The sequence below is a fragment of the Chiloscyllium plagiosum genome, unplaced genomic scaffold, assembly GCF_037043375.1.
Source record: "Chiloscyllium plagiosum isolate Xiang-an unplaced genomic scaffold, Cpla_swu_hap1 HiC_scaffold_40, whole genome shotgun sequence".
Classification (NCBI taxonomy): Eukaryota; Metazoa; Chordata; class Chondrichthyes; order Orectolobiformes; family Hemiscylliidae; genus Chiloscyllium; species Chiloscyllium plagiosum.
In genome coordinates this window covers 6,171,146-6,195,172 of record NW_028270178.1, presented here as the reverse complement: position 1 = coordinate 6,195,172, position 24,027 = coordinate 6,171,146, and positions in this window count along the sequence as shown.

Below are 24,027 nucleotides of genomic sequence, written 5' to 3'. Positions count from 1 at the left end.
TGTTTATTCAGTGTACCATTTACCTGTTTATTCAGTGTACCATTTACCTGTTTATTCGGTGTACCATTTACCTGTTTATTCAGTGTACCATTTACCTGTTTATTCAGTGTATCATTTACCTGTTTATTCAGTGTACCATTTGTCTGTTTATTCAGTGTACCATTTACCTGTTTATTCAGTGTACCATTTACCTGTTTAATCAGTGTATCATTTACCTGTTTATTCGGTGTACCATTTAACTATTTATTCAGTGTACCATTTGCCTGTTTATTCAGTGTATCATTTACCTGTTTATTCGGTTTCCATTTGCCTGTTTATTCACTGTACCATTTGCCTGTTTATTCGGTGTCCATTTGCCTGTTTATTCAGTGTATCATTTACCTGTTTATTCAGTGTACCATTTGCCTGTTTATTCAGTGTACTATTTGCCTGTTTATTCAGTGTTCCATTTACCTGTTTATTCAGTGTACCATTTACCTGTTTATTCAGTGTCATTTAACTGTTTATTCAGTGTACCATTTACCTGTTTATTCAGTGTACCATTTACCTGTTTATTCGGTGTACCATTTACCTGTTTATTCAGTGTACCATTTACCTGTTTATTCGGTGTACCATTTTCCTGTTTATTCAGTTTACCATTTACCTGTTTATTCGGTGTACCATTTACCTGTTTATTCGGTGTACCATTTACCTGTTTAATCAGTGTATCATTTACCTGTTTATTTGGTGTACCATTTAACTATTTATTCAGTGTACCATTTGCCTGTTTATTCAGTGTATCATTTACCTGTTTATTCGGTTTCCATTTGCCTGTTTATTCACTGTACCATTTGCCTGTTTATTCGGTGTCCATTTGCCTGTTTATTCAGTGTATCATTTACCTGTTTATTCAGTGTACCATTTGCCTGTTTATTCAGTGTACCATTTACCTGTTTATTCAGTGTATCATTTACCTGTTTATTCGGTTTCCATTTGCCTGTTTATTCACTGTACCATTTGCCTGTTTATTCGGTGTCCATTTGCCTGTTTATTCAGTGTACCATTTACCTGTTTATTCAGTGTACCATTTACCTGTTTATTCGGTGTCCATTTGCATGTTTATTCAGTGTACCATTTACCTGTTTATTCAGTGTACCATTTACCTGTTTATTCAGTGTCCATTTACCTGTTTATTCAGTGTCCATTTGCGTGTTTATTCAGTGTACCATTTACCTGTTTATTCAGTGTCCACATACCTGTTTATTCAGTGTACCATTTACCTGTTTATTCAGTGTCCATTTGCCTGTTTATACAGTGTACCATTTGCCTGTTTAGTCAGTGTACCATTTATCTGTTTATTCGGTGTACCATTTACCTGTTTATTCGGTGTCCATTTACCTGTTTATTCGGTGTACCATTTAGCTGTTTATTCGGTGTCCATTTGCCTGTTTATTCAGTGTACCATTTGCCTGTTTATTCAGTGTACCATTTACCAGTTTATTCGGTGTACCATTTACCTGTTTATTCAGTGTACCATTTACCTGTTTATTCAGTGTACCATTTACCTGTCTATTCGGTGTACCATTTACCTGTTTATTCAGTGTACCATTTACCTGTTTATTTGGTGTCCATTTACCTGTTTGTTCAGTGTCCATTTACCTATTTATTCAGTGTACCATTTACCTGTCTATTCGGTGTACCATTTACCTGTTTATTCAGTGTACCATTTACCTGTTTATTCAGTGTCCATTTGCCTGTTTATTCAGTGTACCATTTGCCTGTTTATTCAGTGTACCATTTACCTGTTTATTCAGTGTCCATTTACCTGTTTATTCAGTGTCCATTTGCCTGTTTATTCAGTGTAGCATTTACCAGTTTATTCGGTGTACCATTTACCTGTTTATTCAGTGTACCATTTACCTGTCTATTCGGTGTACCATTTACCTGTTTATTCAGTGTACCATTTACCTGTTTATTCAGTGTCCATTTGCCTGTTTATTCAGTGTACCATTTGCCTGTTTATTCAGTGTCCATTTACCTGTTTATTCAGTGTCCATTTGCCTGTTTATTCAGTGTACCATTTACCTGTTTATTCAGTGTCCATTTGCCTGTTTATTCGGTGTACCATTTACCTGTTTATTCAGTGTCCATTTGCCTGTTTATTCAGTGTACCATTTGCCTGTTTATTCAGTGTCCATTTGCCTGTTTATTCGGTGTACCATTTACCTGTTTATTCAGTGTCCATTTGCCTGTTTATTCAGTGTACCATTTGCCTGTTTATTCAGTGTCCATTTACCTGTTTATTCAGTGTACCATTTACCTGTTTATTCAGTGTCCACATACCTGTTTATTCAGTGTACCATTTACCTGTTTATTCAGTGTCCATTTGCCTGTTTATACAGTGTACCATTTGCCTGTTTAGTCAGTGTACCATTTATCTGTTTATTCGGTGTACCATTTACCTGTTTATTCGGTGTCCATTTACCTGTTTATTCGGTGTACCATTTAGCTGTTTATTCGGTGTCCATTTGCCTGTTTATTCAGTGTACCATTTGCCTGTTTATTCAGTGTACCATTTACCAGTTTATTCGGTGTACCATTTACCTGTTTATTCAGTGTACCATTTACCTGTTTATTCAGTGTACCATTTACCTGTCTATTCGGTGTACCATTTACCTGTTTATTCAGTGTACCATTTACCTGTTTATTTGGTGTCCATTTACCTGTTTGTTCAGTGTCCATTTACCTATTTATTCAGTGTACCATTTACCTGTCTATTCGGTGTACCATTTACCTGTTTATTCAGTGTACCATTTACCTGTTTATTCAGTGTCCATTTGCCTGTTTATTCAGTGTACCATTTGCCTGTTTATTCAGTGTACCATTTACCTGTTTATTCAGTGTCCATTTACCTGTTTATTCAGTGTCCATTTGCCTGTTTATTCAGTGTACCATTTACCAGTTTATTCGGTGTACCATTTACCTGTTTATTCAGTGTACCATTTACCTGTCTATTCGGTGTACCATTTACCTGTTTATTCAGTGTACCATTTACCTGTTTATTCAGTGTCCATTTGCCTGTTTATTCAGTGTACCATTTGCCTGTTTATTCAGTGTCCATTTACCTGTTTATTCAGTGTCCATTTGCCTGTTTATTCAGTGTACCATTTACCTGTTTATTCAGTGTCCATTTACCTGTTTATTCGGTGTCCATTTGCCTGTTTATTCAGTGTACCATTTACCTGTTTATTCAGTGTCCATTTGCCTGTTTATTCGGTGTACCATTTACCTGTTTATTCAGTGTCCATTTGCCTGTTTATTCAGTGTACCATTTGCCTGTTTATTCAGTGTCCATTTACCTGTTTATTCAGTGTCCATTTGCCTGTTTATTCAGTGTACCATTTACCTGTTTATTCAGTGTCCATTTACCTGTTTATTCAGTGTCCATTTGCCTGTTTATTCAGTGTACCATTTACCTGTTTATTCAGTGTACCATTTGCCTGTTAATTCGGTGTCCATTTACCTGTTTATTCAGTGTCCATTTACCTGTTTATTCAGTGTACCATTTACCTGTTTATTCAGTGTACCATTTGCCTGTTAATTCGGTGTCCATTTACCTGTTTATTCAGTGTACCATCTACCTGTTTATTCAGTGTCCATTTGCCTGTTTATTCAGTGTACCATTTACCTGTTTATTCAGTGTACCATTTACCTGTTTATTCATTGTCCATTTACCTGTTTATTCAGTGTCCATTTACCTGTTTATTCAGTGTCCATTTGCTTGTTTATTCAGTGTACCATTTACCTGTTTATTCGGTGTACCATTTACCTGTTTATTCAGTGTACCATTTACCTGTTTATTCGGTGTCCATTTACCTGTTTATTCAGTGTCCATTTACCTGTTTATTCAGTGTACCATTTACCTGTTTATTCGGTGTACCATTTACCTGTTTATTCAGTGTACCATTTACCTGTTTATTCAGTGTATATTTGCATGTTTATTCAGTGTACCATTTGCCTCTTTATGCAGTGTACCATTTACCTGTTTATTCAGTGTACCATTTACCTGTTTATTCAGTGTCCATTTGCCTGTTTATTCGGAGTACCATTTACCTGTTTATTCAGTGTAACAGTTACCTGTTTGTTCAGTGTACCATTTACCTGTTTATTCGGTGTCCATTTGCCTGTTTATTCGGTGTACCATTTACCTGTTTATTCAGTGTCCATTTGCCTGTTTATTCGGAGTACCATTTACCTGTTTATTCAGTGTAACATTTGCCTGTTTCTTCAGTGTCCATTTGCCTGTTTATTCGGTGTACCATTTACCTGTTTATTCATTGTACCATTTACCTGTTTATTCAGTGTCCATTTACCTGTTTATTCAGTGTCCATTTGCCTGTTTGTTCGGTGTACCATTTACCTGTATATTCATTGTACCATTTACCTGTTTATTCAGTGTCCATTTACCTGTTTATTCAGTGTACCATTTGCCTGATTGTTCGGTGTACCATTTACCTGTATATTCAGTGTACCATTTACCTGTTTATTCAGTGTCCATTTGCCTGTTTATTCAGTGTACCATTTACCTGTTTATTCAGTGTACCATTTACCTGTTTGTTCAGTGTCCATTTACCTGTTTTTTCAGTGTACCATTTACCTGTTTATTCATTGTCCATTTACCTGTTTATTCAGTGTCCATTTGCCTGTTTATTCAGTGTACCATTTACCTGTTCATTCGGTGTACCATTTACCTGTTTATTCAGTGTACCATTTACCTGTTTATTCGGTGTCCATTTACCTGTTTATTCAGTGTCCATTTACCTGTTTATTCAGTGTACCATTTACCTGTTTATTCGGTGTACCATTTACCTGTTTATTCAGTGTATCATTTACCTGTTTATTCGGTGTCCATTTACCTGTTTATTCAGTGTACCATTTACCTGTTTATTCAGTGTACCATTTACCTGTTTATTCAGTGTACATTTGCATGTTTATTCAGTGTACCATTTGCCTGTTTATGCAGTGTACCATTTGCCTGTTTATTCAGTGTACCATTTACCTGTTTATTCAGTGTACCATTTACCTGTTTATTCAGTGTCCATTTACCTGTTTATTCGGAGTACCATTTACCTGTTTATTCAGTGTACCATTTACCTGTTTATTCAGTGTCCATTTACCAGTTTATTCAGTGTCCATTTACCTGTTTAATCAGTGTACCATTTGCCTGTTTATTCAGTGTACCATTTACCTGTTTATTCGGTGTACCATTTACCTGTTTATTCAGTGTACCATTTACCTGTTTCTTCAGTGTCCATTTGCCTGTTTATTCGGTGTACCATTTACCTGTTTATTCAGTGTACCATTTACTTGTTTATTCAGTGTCCATTTACCAGTTTATTCAGTGTCCATTTACCTGTTTAATCAGTGTACCATTTGCCTGTTTATTCAGTGTACCATTTGCCTGTTTATTCAGTGTACCATTTACCTGTTTATTCGTTTTACCATTTACCTGTTTATTCAGTGTACCATTTGCCTGTTTATTCAGTGTACCATTTACCCGTTTATTCAATGTCCATTGACCGGTTTATTCAGTGTACCATTTACCTGTTTATTCGGTGTACCATTTACCTGTTTATTCAGTGTCCATTTGCCTGTTTATTCAGTGTACATTTACCTGTTTATTCAGTGTACCATTTACCTGTTTATTCTGTGTACCATTTGCCTGTTTATTCGGAGTCCATTTACCTGTTTATTCAGTGTACCATTTACCTGTTTATTCTGTGTACCATTTGCCTGTTTATTCGGAGTCCATTTACCTGTTTATTCAGTGTACCATTTACCTGTTTATTCAGTGTCCATTTACCTGTTTATTCAGTGTACCATTTACCTGTTTATTCGGTGTACATTTACCTGGTAATTCCGTGTCCATTTACCTGTTAATTCAGTGTACCATTTACCTGTTTATTCAGTGTCCATTTGCCTGTTTATTCAGTGTACCATTTACCTGTTTATTCGGTGTACATTTACCTGGTAATTCCGTGTCCATTTACCTGTTAATTCAGTGTACCATTTACCTGTTTATTCAGTGCCCATTTACCTGTTTATTCAGTGTACCATTTACCTGTTTATTCAGTGCCCATTTACCTGTTTATTCAGTGTACCATTTACCTGTTTGTTCAGTGTACCATTTACCTGTTTATTCAGTGTCCATTTACCTGTTTATTCAGTGTACCATTTACCTGTTTATTCGGTGTACCATTTACCTGTTTATTCAGTGTCCATTTACCTGTTTATTCATTGTACCATTTACCTGTTTATTCAGTGTCTATTTACCTGTTTATTCAGTGTCCATTTACCTGTTTATTCATTGTACCATTTACCTGTTTATTCAGTGTCTATTTACCTGTTTATTCGCTGGACCATTTAACTGTTTATTCGGTGTACCATTTGCCTGTTTATTCAGTGTATCATTTACCTGTTTATTCAGTGTACCATTTACCAGTTTATTCAGTGTCTATTTACCTGTTTATTCAGTGTACCATTTACCTGTTTATTCAGTGTCCATTTACCTGTATATTCAGTGTACCATTTACCTGTTTATTCGGTGTCCATTTACCTGTTTATTCAGTATACCTTTTACCTGTTTATTCAGTGTCCATTTACCTGTTTATTCGGTGTCCATTTACCTGTTTATTCAGTGTACCATTTACCTGTTTATTCGGTGTACCATTTACCTGTTTATTCGGTGTCCATTTACCTGTTTATTCAGTGTACCTTTTACCTGTTTATTCAGTGTCCATTTACCTGTATATTCAGTGTACCATTTACCTGTTTATTCGGTGTACGATTTACCTGTTTATTCGGTGTACCATTTACCTGTTTATTCAGTGTACCATTTACCTGTTTATTCGGTGTACCATTTACCTGTTTATTTGTTGTACCATTTACCTGTTTATTCAGTGTACCATTTACCTGTTTATTCATTGTACCATTTACCTGTTTATTCAGTGTCTATTTACCTGTTTATTCGGTGTACCATTTACCTGTTTATTCAGTGTACCATTTACCTGTTTATTCAGTGTCCATTTACCTGTTTATTCAGTGTCCGTTTGCCTGTTTGTTCGGTGTACCATTTACCTGTTTATTCAGTGTACCATTTACCTGTTTATTCAGTGTCCATTTACCTGTTTATTCAGTGTCCGTTTGCCTGTTTGTTCGGTGTACCATTTACCTGTTTATTCATTGTACCATTTACCTGTTTATTCAGTGTCCATTTGCCTGTTTGTTCGGTGTACCATTTACCTGTATATTCATTGTACCATTTACCTGTTTATTCAGTGTCCATTTACCTGTTTATTCAGTGTACCATTTGCCTGTTTGTTCGGTGTACCATTTACCTGTATATTCAGTGTACATTTACCTGTTTATTCGGAGTACCATTTACCTGTTTATTCAGTGTACCATTTACCTGTTTATTCAGTGTCCATTTACCAGTTTATTCAGTGTCCATTTACCTGTTTAATCAGTGTACCATTTGCCTGTTTATTCAGTGTACCATTTACCTGTTTATTCGGTGTACCATTTACCTGTTTATTCAGTGTACCATTTACCTGTTTCTTCAGTGTCCATTTGCCTGTTTATTCGGTGTACCATTTACCTGTTTATTCAGTGTACCATTTACCTGTTTATTCAGTGTCCATTTACCAGTTTATTCAGTGTCCATTTACCTGTTTAATCAGTGTACCATTTGCCTGTTTATTCAGTGTACCATTTGCCTGTTTATTCAGTGTACCATTTACCTGTTTATTCGTTTTACCATTTACCTGTTTATTCAGTGTACCATTTGCCTGTTTATTCAGTGTACCATTTACCTGTTTATTCAATGTCCATTTACCGGTTTATTCAGTGTACCATTTACCTGTTTATTCGGTGTACCATTTACCTGTTTATTCAGTGTCCATTTGCCTGTTTATTCAGTGTACATTTACCTGTTTATTCAGTGTACCATTTACCTGTTTATTCTGTGTACCATTTGCCTGTTTATTCGGAGTCCATTTACCTGTTTATTCAGTGTACCATTTACCTGTTTATTCTGTTTACCATTTGCCTGTTTATTTGGAGTCCATTTACCTGTTTATTCAGTGTACCATTTACCTGTTTATTCTGTGTCCATTTACCTGTTTATTCAGTGTACCATTTACCTGTTTATTCAGTGTACCATTTACCTGTTTATTCGGTGTACCATTTACCTGTTTATTCAGTGTCCATTTGCCTGTTTATTCAGTGTACCATTTACCTGTTTATTCGGTGTACATTTACCTGGTAATTCCGTGTCCATTTACCTGTTAATTCAGTGTACCATTTACCTGTTTATTCAGTGTACCATTTACCTGTTTGTTCAGTGTACCATTTACCTGTTTATTCAGTGTCCATTTACCTGTTTATTCAGTGTACCATTTACCTGTTTATTCGGTGTACCATTTACCTGTTTATTCAGTGTCCATTTACCTGTTTATTCATTGTACCATTTACCTGTTTATTCAGTGTCTATTTACCTGTTTATTCAGTGTCCATTTACCTGTTTATTCATTGTACCATTTACCTGTTTATTCAGTGTCTATTTACCTGTTTATTCAGTGTACCATTTACCTGTTTATTCAGTGTCCATTTACCTGTTTATTCAGTGTACCATTTACCTGTTTATTCAGTGTCTATTTACCTGTTTATTCAGTGTACCATTTACCTGTTTATTCAGTGTCCATTTACCTGTTTATTCAGTGTACCATTTACCTGTTTATTCAGTGTCTATTTACCTGTTTATTCAGTGTCCATTTACCTGTTTATTCATTGTACCATTTACCTGTTTATTCGGTGTACCATTTACCTGTTTATTCAGTGTCCATTTACCTGTTTATTCATTGTACCATTTACCTGTTTATTCAGTGTCTATTTACCTGTTTATTCAGTGTACCATTTACCTGTTTATTCAGTGTCCATTTACCTGTTTATTCAGTGTACCATTTACCTGTTTATTCAGTGTCTATTTACCTGTTTATTCGCTGGACCATTTAACTGTTTATTCGGTGTACCATTTGCCTGTTTATTCAGTGTATCATTTACCTGTTTATTCAGTGTACCATTTACCTGTTTATTCAGTGTCCATTTACCTGTTTATTCAGTGTACCATTTACCTGTTTATTCAGTGTCCATTTACCTGTATATTCAGTGTACCATTTACCTGTTTATTCGGTGTCCATTTACCTGTTTATTCAGTATACCTTTTACCTGTTTATTCAGTGTCCATTTACCTGTTTATTCGGTGTCCATTTACCTGTTTATTCAGTGTACCATTTACCTGTTTATTCGGTGTACCATTTACCTGTTTATTCGGTGTCCATTTACCTGTTTATTCAGTGTACCTTTTACCTGTTTATTCAGTGTCCATTTACCTGTATATTCAGTGTACCATTTACCTGTTTATTCGGTGTACCATTTACCTGTTTATTCGGTGTACCATTTACCTGTTTATTCAGTGTACCATTTACCTGTTTATTCGGTGTACCATTTACCTGTTTATTTGTTGTACCATTTACCTGTTTATTCAGTGTACCATTTACCTGTTTATTCATTGTACCATTTACCTGTTTATTCAGTGTCTATTTACCTGTTTATTCGGTGTACCATTTACCTGTTTATTCAGTGTACCATTTACCTGTTTATTCAGTGTCCATTTACCTGTTTATTCAGTGTCCGTTTGCCTGTTTGTTCGGTGTACCATTTACCTGTATATTCAGTGTACCATTTACCTGTTTATTCAGTGTCCATTTGCCTGTTTATTCAGTGTACCATTTACCTGTTTGTTCAGTGTCCATTTACCTGTTTATTCAGTGTACCATTTACCTGTTTATTCATTGTCCATTTACCTGTTTATTCAGTGTCAATTTGCCTGTTTATTCAGTGTACCGTTTACCTGTTCATTCGGTGTACCATTTACCTGTTTATTCAGTGTCCATTTACCTGTTTATTCAGTGTCCATTTACCTGTTTATTCAGTGTACCATTTACCTGTTTATTCGGTGTACCATTTACCTGTTTATTCAGTGTACCATTTACCTGTTTATTCAGTGTACATTTGCATGTTTATTCAGTATACCATTTGCCTGTTTATGCAGTGTACCATTTGCCTGTTTATTCAGTGTACCATTTACCTGTTTATTCAGTGTACCATTTACCTGTTTATTCAGTGTCCATTTACCTGTTTATTCGGAGGACCATTTACCTGTTTATTCAGTGTACCATTTACCTGTTTGTTCAGTGTACATTTACCTGTTTCTTCAGTGTCCATTTGCCTGTTTATTCGGTGTACCATTTACCTGTTTATTCAGTGTACCATTTACCTGTTTATTCAGTGTCCATTTACCTGTTTATTCAGTGTCCATTTACCTGTTTAATCAGTGTACCATTTGCCTGTTTATTCAGTGTACCATTTGCCTGTTTATTCAGTGTACCATTTACCTGTTTATTCGTTTTACCATTTACCTGTTTATTCAGTGTACCATTTGCCTGTTTATTCAGTGTACCATTTACCTGTTAATTCAGTGTACCATTTACCTGTTTATTCAGTGTACCATTTGCCTGTTTATTCAGTGTACCATTTACCTGTTTATTCAGTGTACCATTTACCTGTTTATTCAGTGTACCATTTGCCTGTTTATTCAGTGTACCATTTACCTGTTTATTCAGTGTACCATTTACCTGTTTATTCGGTGTACCATTTACCTGTTTATTTGTTGTACCATTTACCTGTTTTTTCAGTGTACCATTTACCTGTTTATTCAGTGTACCATTTACCTGTTTTTTCAGTGTACCATTTACCTGTTTATTCGGTGTACCATTTGCCTGTTTATTCAGTGTACCATTTACCTGTTTATTTGTTGTACCATTTACCTGTTTATTCAGTGTACCATTTACCTGTTTATTCAGTGTACCATTTACCTGTTTATTCAGTGTCCATTTACCTGTTTATTCAGTGTACCATTTACCTGTTTATTTGTTGTACCATTTACCTGTTTTTTCAGTGTACCATGTGCCTGTTTATTCAGTGTACCATTTACCTGTTTATTCAGTGTACCATTTACCTGTTTATTTGTTGTACCATTTACCTGTTTATTCAGTGTACCATTTGCCTGTTTATTCGGTGTACCATTTACCTGTTCATTCAGTGTCCATTTACCTGTTTATTCACTGTACCATTTACCTGTTTATTTGTTGTACCATTTACCTGTTTTTTCAGTGTACCATGTGCCTGTTTATTCAGTGTACCATTTACCTGTTTATTCAGTGTCCATTTACCTGTTTATTCACTGTACCATTTACCTGTTTATTTGTTGTACCATTTGCCTGTTTATTCAGTGTACCATTTGTCTGTTTATTCGGTGTACCATTTATCTGTTTATTCAGTGTACCATTTACCTGTTTATTTGTTGTACCATTTACCTGTTTATTCAGTGTACCATTTACCTGTTTATTCAGTGTACCATTTACCTGTTTTTTCAGTGTACCATTTACCTGTTTATTCAGTGTACCATTTACCTGTTTATTTGTTGTACCATTTACCTGTTTTTTCAGTGTACCATTTACCTGTTTATTCAGTGTACCATTTACCTGTTTATTTGTTGTACCATTTACCTGTTTATTCAGTGTACCATTTACCTGTTTATTCAGTGTACCATTTACCTGTTTATTCGGTGTCCATTTACCTGTTTATTCAGTGAACCATTTACCTGTTTATTCAGTGTCCATTTACCTGTTTATTCAGTGTACCATTTACCTGATTATTCGGTGTCCATTTACCTGTTTATTCAGTGTACCATTTACCTGTTTATTCGGTGTCCATTTACCTGTTTATTCGGTGTACCATTTACCTGTTTAATCAGTGTACCATTTGCCTGTTTATTCAGTGTACCATTTGCCTGTTTATTCAGTGTACCATTTGCCTGTTTATTCAGTGTCCATTTACCTGTTTATTCAGTGTACCATTTGCCTGTTTATTCAGTGTCCATTTACCTGTTTATTCGGTGTACCATTTACCTGTTTATTCGGTGTACCATTTGCCTGTTTATTCAGTGTACCATTTACCTGTTTATTCGGTGTACCATTTACCTGTTTATTCAGTGCACCATTTACCTGTTTATTCGGTGTACCATTTCCTGTTTATTCAGTGTACCATTTACATGTTTATTCAGTGTACCATTTACCTGTTTATTCGGTGTACCATTTACCTGTTTATTCAGTGTACCATTTACCTGTTTATTCGGTGTACCATTTACCTGTTTATTCAGTGCCCATTTACCTGTTTATTCAGTGTACCATTTACCTGTTTTTTCAGTGTCCATTTGCCTGTTTATTCAGTGTACCATTTACCTGTTTATTCAGTGTACCATTTACCTGTTTATTCTGTGTACCAGTTGCCTGTTTATTCAGTGTACCATTTGCCTGTTTACTCGGTGTCCATTTACCTGTTTATTCAGTGTCCATTTACCTGTTTATTCGGTGGAGCGTTTGCCTGTTTATTCAGTTACCATTTGCCTGTTTATTCAGTGTCCATTTACCTGTTTATTCGGTGTACCATTTACCTGTTTATTCAGTGTACCATTTACCTGTTTATTCAGTGTACCATTTACCTGTTTATTCGGTGTCCATTTACCTGTTTATTCAGTGTACCATTTACCTGTTTATTCAGTGTACCATTTGCCTGTTTATTTGGTGTCCATTTACCTGTTTATTCAGTGTACCATTTGCCTGTTTATTCGGTGTAGCATTTACCTGTTTATTCAGTGTACCATTTTCCTGTTTATTCGGTGTCCATTTACCTGTTTATTCAGTGTACCATTTACCTGTTTATTCAGTGTACCATTTACCTGATTATTCGGTGTCCATTTACCTGTTTATTCAGTGTACCATTTACCTGTTTATTCAGTGTACCATTTGCCTGTTTATTCGGTGTCCATTTACCTGTTTATTCAGTGTACCATTTGCCTGTTTATTCGGTGTAGCATTTACCTGTTTATTCAGTTACCATTTGCCTGTTTATTCAGTGTCCATTTACCTGTTTATTCGGTGTACCATTTACCTGTTTATTCAGTGTACCATTTGCCTGTTTATTCAGTGGACCATTTGCCTGTTTATTCGGTGTCCATTTACCTGTTTATTCAGTGTACCATTTGCCTGTTTATTCGGTGTAGCATTTACCTGTTTATTCAGTTACCATTTACCTGTTTATTCAGTGTACCATTTACCTGTTTATTCGGTGTACCATTTACCTGTTTATTCAGTGTCCATTTGCCTGTTTATTCAGTGTACCATTTACCTGTTTATTCGGTGTACATTTACCTGGTAATTCCGTGTCCATTTACCTGTTAATTCAGTGTACCATTTACCTGTTTATTCAGTGTACCATTTACCTGTTTGTTCAGTGTACCATTTACCTGTTTATTCAGTGTCCATTTACCTGTTTATTCAGTGTACCATTTACCTGTTTATTCGGTGTACCATTTACCTGTTTATTCAGTGTCCATTTACCTGTTTATTCATTGTACCATTTACCTGTTTATTCAGTGTCTATTTACCTGTTTATTCAGTGTCCATTTACCTGTTTATTCATTGTACCATTTACCTGTTTATTCAGTGTCTATTTACCTGTTTATTCGCTGGACCATTTAACTGTTTATTCGGTGTACCATTTGCCTGTTTATTCAGTGTATCATTTACCTGTTTATTCAGTGTACCATTTACCTGTTTATTCAGTGTCCATTTACCTGTTTATTCAGTGTACCATTTACCTGTTTATTCAGTGTCCATTTACCTGTATATTCAGTGTACCATTTACCTGTTTATTCGGTGTCCATTTACCTGTTTATTCAGTATACCTTTTACCTGTTTATTCAGTGTCCATTTACCTGTTTATTCGGTGTCCATTTACCTGTTTATTCAGTGTACCATTTACCTGTTTATTCGGTGTACCATTTACCTGTTTATTCGGTGTCCATTTACCTGTTTATTCAGTGTACCTTTTACCTGTTTATTCAGTGTCCATTTACCTGTATATTCAGTGTACCATTTACCTGTTTATTCGGTGTACCATTTACCTGTTTATTCGGTGTACCATTTACCTGTTTATTCAGTGTACCATTTACCTGTTTATTCGGTGTACCATTTACCTGTTTATTTGTTGTACCATTTACCTGTTTATTCAGTGTACCATTTACCTGTTTATTCATTGTACCATTTACCTGTTTATTCAGTGTCTATTTACCTGTTTATTCGGTGTACCATTTACCTGTTTATTCAGTGTACCATTTACCTGTTTATTCAGTGTCCATTTACCTGTTTATTCAGTGTCCGTTTGCCTGTTTGTTCGGTGTACCATTTACCTGTATATTCAGTGTACCATTTACCTGTTTATTCAGTGTCCATTTGCCTGTTTATTCAGTGTACCATTTACCTGTTTGTTCAGTGTCCATTTACCTGTTTATTCAGTGTACCATTTACCTGTTTATTCATTGTCCATTTACCTGTTTATTCAGTGTCAATTTGCCTGTTTATTCAGTGTACCGTTTACCTGTTCATTCGGTGTACCATTTACCTGTTTATTCAGTGTCCATTTACCTGTTTATTCAGTGTCCATTTACCTGTTTATTCAGTGTACCATTTACCTGTTTATTCGGTGTACCATTTACCTGTTTATTCAGTGTACCATTTACCTGTTTATTCAGTGTACATTTGCATGTTTATTCAGTGTACCATTTGCCTGTTTATGCAGTGTACCATTTGCCTGTTTATTCAGTGTACCATTTACCTGTTTATTCAGTGTACCATTTACCTGTTTATTCAGTGTCCATTTACCTGTTTATTCGGAGGACCATTTACCTGTTTATTCAGTGTACCATTTACCTGTTTGTTCAGTGTACATTTACCTGTTTCTTCAGTGTCCATTTGCCTGTTTATTCGGTGTACCATTTACCTGTTTATTCAGTGTACCATTTACCTGTTTATTCAGTGTCCATTTACCTGTTTATTCAGTGTCCATTTACCTGTTTAATCAGTGTACCATTTGCCTGTTTATTCAGTGTACCATTTGCCTGTTTATTCAGTGTACCATTTACCTGTTTATTCGTTTTACCATTTACCTGTTTATTCAGTGTACCATTTGCCTGTTTATTCAGTGTACCATTTACCTGTTAATTCAGTGTACCATTTACCTGTTTATTCAGTGTACCATTTGCCTGTTTATTCAGTGTACCATTTACCTGTTTATTCAGTGTACCATTTGCCTGTTTATTCAGTGTACCATTTACCTGTTAATTCAGTGTACCATTTACCTGTTTATTCAGTGTCCATTTACCTGTTTATTCAGTGTACCATTTACCTGTTTATTCGGTGTACCATTTACCTGTTTATTTGTTGTACCATTTACCTGTTTTTTCAGTGTACCATTTACCTGTTTATTCAGTGTACCATTTACCTGTTTTTTCAGTGTACCATTTACCTGTTTATTCGGTGTACCATTTGCCTGTTTATTCAGTGTACCATTTACCTGTTTATTTGTTGTACCATTTACCTGTTTATTCAGTGTACCATTTACCTGTTTATTCAGTGTACCATTTACCTGTTTATTCAGTGTCCATTTACCTGTTTATTCAGTGTACCATTTACCTGTTTATTTGTTGTACCATTTACCTGTTTTTTCAGTGTACCATGTGCCTGTTTATTCAGTGTACCATTTACCTGTTTATTCAGTGTACCATTTACCTGTTTATTTGTTGTACCATTTACCTGTTTATTCAGTGTACCATTTGCCTGTTTATTCGGTGTACCATTTACCTGTTTATTCAGTGTCCATTTACCTGTTTATTCACTGTACCATTTACCTGTTTATTTGTTGTACCATTTACCTGTTTTTTCAGTGTACCATGTGCCTGTTTATTCAGTGTACCATTTACCTGTTTATTCAGTGTCCATTTACCTGTTTATTCACTGTACCATTTACCTGTTTATTTGTTGTACCATTTGCCTGTTTATTCAGTGTACCATTTGTCTGTTTATTCGGTGTACCATTTACCTGTTTATTCAGTGTACCATTTACCTGTTTCTTTGTTGTACCATTTACCTGTTTATTCAGTGTACCATTTACCTGTGTATTCAGTGTACCATTTACCTGTTTTTTCAGTGTACCATTTACCTGTTTATTCAGTGTACCATTTACCTGTTTATTTGTTGTACCATTTACCTGTTTTTTCAGTGTACCATTTACCTGTTTATTCAGTGTACCATTTACCTGTTTATTTGTTGTACCATTTACCTGTTTATTCAGTGTACCATTTACCTGTTTATTCAGTGTACCATTTACCTGTTTATTCGGTGTCCATTTACCTGTTTATTCAGTGAACCATTTACCTGTTTATTCAGTGTCCATTTACCTGTTTATTCAGTGTACCATTTACCTGATTATTCGGTGTCCATTTACCTGTTTATTCAGTGTACCATTTACCTGTTTATTCGGTGTCCATTTACCTGTTTATTCGGTGTACCATTTACCTGTTTAATCAGTGTACCATTTGCCTGTTTATTCAGTGTACCATTTGCCTGTTTATTCAGTGTACCATTTGCCTGTTTATTCAGTGTCCATTTACCTGTTTATTCAGTGTACCATTTGCCTGTTTATTCAGTGTCCATTTACCTGTTTATTCGGTGTACCATTTACCTGTTTATTCGGTGTACCATTTGCCTGTTTATTCAGTGTACCATTTACCTGTTTATTCGGTGTACCATTTACCTGTTTATTCAGTGCACCATTTACCTGTTTATTCGGTGTACCATTTACCTGTTTATTCAGTGTACCATTTACCTGTTTATTCAGTGTCCATTTACCTGTTTATTCGGAGGACCATTTACCTGTTTATTCAGTGTACCATTTACCTGTTTGTTCAGTGTACATTTACCTGTTTCTTCAGTGTCCATTTGCCTGTTTATTCGGTGTACCATTTACCTGTTTATTCAGTGTACCATTTACCTGTTTATTCAGTGTCCATTTACCTGTTTATTCAGTGTCCATTTACCTGTTTAATCAGTGTACCATTTGCCTGTTTATTCAGTGTACCATTTGCCTGTTTATTCAGTGTACCATTTACCTGTTTATTCGTTTTACCATTTACCTGTTTATTCAGTGTACCATTTGCCTGTTTATTCAGTGTACCATTTACCTGTTAATTCAGTGTACCATTTACCTGTTTATTCAGTGTACCATTTGCCTGTTTATTCAGTGTACCATTTACCTGTTTATTCAGTGTACCATTTGCCTGTTTATTCAGTGTACCATTTACCTGTTAATTCAGTGTACCATTTACCTGTTTATTCAGTGTCCATTTACCTGTTTATTCAGTGTACCATTTACCTGTTTATTCGGTGTACCATTTACCTGTTTATTCGGTGTACCATTTACCTGTTTATTTGTTGTACCATTTACCTGTTTTTTCAGTGTACCATTTACCTGTTTATTCAGTGTACCATTTACCTGTTTTTTCAGTGTACCATTTACCTGTTTATTCGGTGTACCATTTGCCTGTTTATTCAGTGTACCATTTACCTGTTTATTTGTTGTACCATTTACCTGTTTATTCAGTGTACCATTTACCTGTTTATTCAGTGTACCATTTACCTGTTTATTCAGTGTCCATTTACCTGTTTATTCAGTGTACCATTTACCTGTTTATTTGTTGTACCATTTACCTGTTTTTTCAGTGTACCATGTGCCTGTTTATTCAGTGTACCATTTACCTGTTTATTCAGTGTACCATTTACCTGTTTATTTGTTGTACCATTTACCTGTTTATTCAGTGTACCATTTGCCTGTTTATTCGGTGTACCATTTACCTGTTTATTCAGTGTCCATTTACCTGTTTATTCACGGTACCATTTACCTGTTTATTTGTTGTACCATTTACCTGTTTTTTCAGTGTACCATGTGCCTGTTTATTCAGTGTACCATTTACCTGTTTATTCAGTGTCCATTTACCTGTTTATTCACTGTACCATTTACCTGTTTATTTGTTGTACCATTTGCCTGTTTATTCAGTGTACCATTTGTCTGTTTATTCGGTGTACCATTTACCTGTTTATTCAGTGTACCATTTACCTGTTTCTTTGTTGTACCATTTACCTGTTTATTCAGTGTACCATTTACCTGTGTATTCAGTGTACCATTTACCTGTTTTTTCAGTGTACCATTTACCTGTTTATTCAGTGTACCATTTACCTGTTTATTTGTTGTACCATTTACCTGTTTTTTCAGTGTACCATTTACCTGTTTATTCAGTGTACCATTTACCTGTTTATTTGTTGTACCATTTACCTGTTTATTCAGTGTACCATTTACCTGTTTATTCAGTGTACCATTTACCTGTTTATTCGGTGTCCATTTACCTGTTTATTCAGTGAACCATTTACCTGTTTATTCAGTGTCCATTTACCTGTTTATTCAGTGTACCATTTACCTGATTATTCGGTGTCCATTTACCTGTTTATTCAGTGTACCATTTACCTGTTTATTCGGTGTCCATTTACCTGTTTATTCGGTGTACCATTTACCTGTTTAATCAGTGTACCATTTGCCTGTTTATTCAGTGTACCATTTGCCTGTTTATTCAGTGTACCATTTGCCTGTTTATTCAGTGTCCATTTACCTGTTTATTCAGTGTACCATTTGCCTGTTTATTCAGTGTCCATTTACCTGTTTATTCGGTGTACCATTTACCTGTTTATTCGGTGTACCATTTGCCTGTTTATTCAGTGTACCATTTACCTGTTTATTCGGTGTACCATTTACCTGTTTATTCAGTGCACCATTTACCTGTTTATTCGGTGTACCATTTCCTGTTTATTCAGTGTACCATTTACATGTTTATTCAGTGTACCATTTACCTGTTTATTCGGTGTACCATTTACCTGTTTATTCAGTGTACCATTTACCTGTTTATTCGGTGTACCATTTACCTGTTTATTCAGTGCCCATTTACCTGTTTATTCAGTGTACCATTTACCTGTTTTTTCAGTGTCCATTTGCCTGTTTATTCAGTGTACCATTTACCTGTTTATTCAGTGTACCATTTACCTGTTTATTCTGTGTACCAGTTGCCTGTTTATTCAGTGTACCATTTGCCTGTTTACTCGGTGTCCATTTACCTGTTTATTCAGTGTCCATTTACCTGTTTATTCGGTGGAGCGTTTGCCTGTTTATTCAGTTACCATTTGCCTGTTTATTCAGTGTCCATTTACCTGTTTATTCGGTGTACCATTTACCTGTTTATTCAGTGTACCATTTACCTGTTTATTCAGTGTACCATTTACCTGTTTATTCGGTGTCCATTTACCTGTTTATTCAGTGTACCATTTACCTGTTTATTCAGTGTACCATTTGCCTGTTTATTCGGTGTCCATTTACCTGTTTATTCAGTGTACCATTTGCCTGTTTATTCGGTGTAGCATTTACCTGTTTATTCAGTGTACCATTTTCCTGTTTATTCGGTGTCCATTTACCTGTTTATTCAGTGTACCAATTACCTGTTTATTCAGTGTACCATTTACCTGATTATTCGGTGTCCATTTACCTGTTTATTCAGTGTACCATTTACCTGTTTATTCAGTGTACCATTTGCCTGTTTATTCGGTGTCCATTTACCTGTTTATTCAGTGTACCATTTGCCTGTTTATTCGGTGTAGCATTTACCTGTTTATTCAGTTACCATTTGCCTGTTTATTCAGTGTCCATTTACCTGTTTATTCGGTGTACCATTTACCTGTTTATTCAGTGTACCATTTGCCTGTTTATTCAGTGGACCATTTGCCTGTTTATTCGGTGTCCATTTACCTGTTTATTCAGTGTACCATTTACCTGTTTATTCGGTGTCCATTTACCTGTTTATTCGGTGTACCATTTGCCTGTTTGTTCGGTGTCCATTTACCTGTTTCTTCAGTGTACCATTTGCCTGTTTATTCGGTGTCCATTTACCTGTTTATTCAGTGTATCATTTACCTGTTTATTCAGTGTACCATTTGCCTGTTTATTCGGTGTCCATTTACCTGTTTATTCGGTGTACCATTTACCTGTTTATTCGGTGTACCATTTGCCTGTTTATTCAGTGTCCATTTACCTGTTTATTCAGTGTCCATTTACCTGTTTATTCAGTGTACCATTTACCTGTTTATTCAGTGTCCATTTACCTGTTTATTCAGTGTACCATTTACCTGTTTATTCAGTGTACCATTTGCCTGTTTATTCAGTGTACCATTTACCTGTTTATTCAGTGTCCATTTACTTGTTTATTCAGTGTACCATTTGCCTGTTTATTCAGTGTACCATTTACCTGTTTATTCAGTGTACCATTTACCTGTTTATTCGGTGTACCATTTACCTGTTTATTCAGTGTCAATTTACCTGTTTATTCCGTGTCCATTTACCTGTTTATTGAGTGTACCATTTGCCTGTTTATTCAGTGTACCATTTACCTGTTTATTCAGTGTCCATTTAAATGTTTATTCAGTGTCCAATTACCTGTTTATTCGGTGTCCATTTACCTGTTTATTCAGTGTATCATTTACCTGTTTATTCAGTGTACTATTTACCTGTTTATTCAGTGTACCAATTACCTGTTTATTCAGTGTACCATTTGCCTGTTTATTCGGTGTCCATTTACCTGTTTATTCAGTGTACTATTTGCCTGTTTATTCAATGTACCATTTACCTGTTTATTCGTTTTACCATTTACCTGTTTATTCAGTGTACCATTTGCCTGTTTATTCAGTGTACCATTTGCCTGTTTATTCAGTGTCCATTTACCTGTTTATTCAGTGTACCATTTGCCTGTTTATTCAGTGTACCATTTACCTGTTTATTCGGTGTACCATTTACCTGTTTATTCGGTGTACCATTTGCCTGTTTATTCAGTGTACCATTTACCTGTTTATTCGGTGTACCATTTACCTGTTTATTCAGTGTACCATTTACCTGTTTATTCGGTGTACCATTTACCTGTTTATTCAGTGTACCATTTACCTGTTTATTCGGTGTACTATTTACCTGTTTATTCAGTGTACCATTTACCTGTTTATTCGGTGTACCATTTAACTGTTTATTCAGTGCCCATTTACCTGTTTATTCGGTGTACCATTTACCTGTTTATTCAGTGTCCATTTGCCTGTTTATTCAGTGTACCATTTACCTGTTTATTCAGTGTACCATTTACCTGTTTATTCTGTGTACCATTTGCCTGTTTATTCAGTGTACCATTTACCTGTTTATTCGGTGTACCATTTACCTGTTTATTCAGTTTCCATTTACCTGTTTATTCGGTGTACCATTTACCTGTTTATTCAGTGTACCATTTGCCTGTTTATTCAGTGTACCATTTGCCTGTTTATTCGGTGTCCATTTACCTGTTTATTCAGTGTACCATTTGCCTGTTTATTCGGTGTCCATTTACCTGTTTATTCAGTGTACCATTTACCTGTTTATTCAGTGTCCATTTACCTGTTTATTCAGTGTACCATTTACCTGTTTATTCGGTGTACCATTTGCCTGTTTATTCAGTGTCCATTTACCTGTTTATTCAGTGTCCATTTACCTGTTTATTCAGTGTACCATTTACCTGTTTATTCAGTGTCCATTTACCTGTTTATTCAGTGTCCATTTACCTGTTTATTCAGTGTACCATTTGCCTGTTTATTCAGTGTACCATTTACCTGTTTATTCAGTGTCCATTTACTTGTTTATTCAGTGTACCATTTGCCTGTTTATTCAGTGTACCATTTACCTGTTTATTCAGTGTACCATTTATCGGTTTATTCGGTGTACCATTTACCTGTTTATTCATTGTCAATTTACCTGTTTATTCAGTGTCCATTTACCTGTTTATTGAGTGTACCATTTGCCTGTTTATTCAGTGTACCATTTACCTGTTTATTCAGTGTCCATTTACCTGTTTATTCAGTGTCCAATTACCTGTTTATTCGGTGTACCATTTACCTGTTTATTCAGTGTATCATTTACCTGTTTATTCAGTGTACTATTTACCTGTTTATTCAGTGTACCATTTACCTGTTTATTCAGTGTACCATTTGCCTGTTTATTCGGTGTCCATTTACCTGTTTATTCAGCGTACTATTTGCCTGTTTATTCAATGTACCATTTACCTGTTTATTCAGTGTCCATTTACCTGTTTATTCAGTGTATCATTTACCTGTTTATTCAGTGTACTATTTACCTGTTTATTCAGTGTACCATTTACCTGTTTATTCAGTGTACCATTTGCCTGTTTATTCGGTGTCCATTTACCTGTTTATTCAGTGTATCATTTACCTGTTTATTCAGTGTACTATTTACCTGTTTATTCAGTGTACCATTTACCTGTTTATTCAGTGTACCATTTGCCTGTTTATTCGGTGTCCATTTACCTGTTTATTCAGCGTACTATTTGCCTGTTTATTCAATGTACCATTTACCTGTTTATTCAGTGTCCATTTACTTGTTTATTCAGTGTATCATTTACCTGTTTATTCAGTGTCCAATTACCTGTTTATTCGGTGTCCATTTACCTGTTTATTCAATGTACCATTTACCTGTTTATTCAGTGTCCATTTACCTGTTTATTCAGTGTCCATTTACCTGTTTATGCAGTGTCCAATTACCTGTTTATTCGGTGTCCATTTACCTGTTTATTCAGTGTATCATTTACCTGTTTATTCAGTGTACTATTTCCCTGTTTATTCAGTGTACCATTTACCTGTTTATTCGGTGTACCATTTGCCTGTTTATGCAGTGTCCATTTACCTGTTTATTCAGTGTCCATTTACCTGTTTATTCAGTGTACCATTTGCCTGTTTATTCAGTGTACCATTTACCTGTTTATTCAGTGTACCATTTACCTGTTTATTCATTTTCCATTTACCTGTTTATTCAGTGTACCATTTACCTGTTTATTCAGTGTCCATTTACCTGTTTATTCAGTGTCCATTTACCTGTTTATTCAGTGTACCATTTGCCTGTTTATTCAGTGTACCATTTGCCTGTTTATTCGGTGTCCATTTACCTGTTTATTCAGTGTACCATTTACCTGTTTATTCGGTGTCCATTTACCTGTTTATTCGGTGTACCATTTGCCTGTTTGTTCGGTGTCCATTTACCTGTTTCTTCAGTGTACCATTTGCCTGTTTATTCGGTGTCCATTTACCTGTTTATTCAGTGTACCATTTACCTGTTTATTCAGTGTACCATTTGCCTGTTTATTCGGTGTAGCATTTACCTGTTTATTCAGTTACCATTTGCCTGTTTATTCAGTGTCCATTTACCTGTTTATTCGGTGTACCATTTACCTGTTTATTCAGTGTACCATTTGCCTGTTTATTCAGTGTACCATTTGCCTGTTTATTCGGTGTCCATTTACCTGTTTATTCAGTGTACCATTTACCTGTTTATTCAGTGTACCATTTACCTGTTTATTCGGTGTCCATTTACCTGTTTATTCGTTGTACCATTTGCCTGTTTGTTCGGTGTCCATTTACCTGTTTATTCAGTGTACCATTTGCCTGTTTATTCGGTGTCCATTTACCTGTTTATTCAGTGTACCATTTACCTGTTTATTCAGTGTACCATTTGCCTGTTTATTCGGTGTCCATTTACCTGTTTATTCGGTGTACCATTTACCTGTTTATTCGGTGTACCATTTGCCTGTTTATTCAGTGTCCATTTACCTGTTTATTCAGTGTCCATTTACCTGTTTATTCAGTGTACCATTTACCTGTTTATTCATTGTCCATTTACCTGTTTATTCAGTGTACCATTTACCTGTTTATTCAGTGTCCATTTACCTGTTTATTCAGTGTACCATTTACCTGTTTATTCAGTGTACCATTTGCCTGTTTATTCAGTGTACCATTTACCTGTTTATTCAGTGTCCATTTACTTGTTTATTCAGTGTACCATTTGCCTGTTTATTCA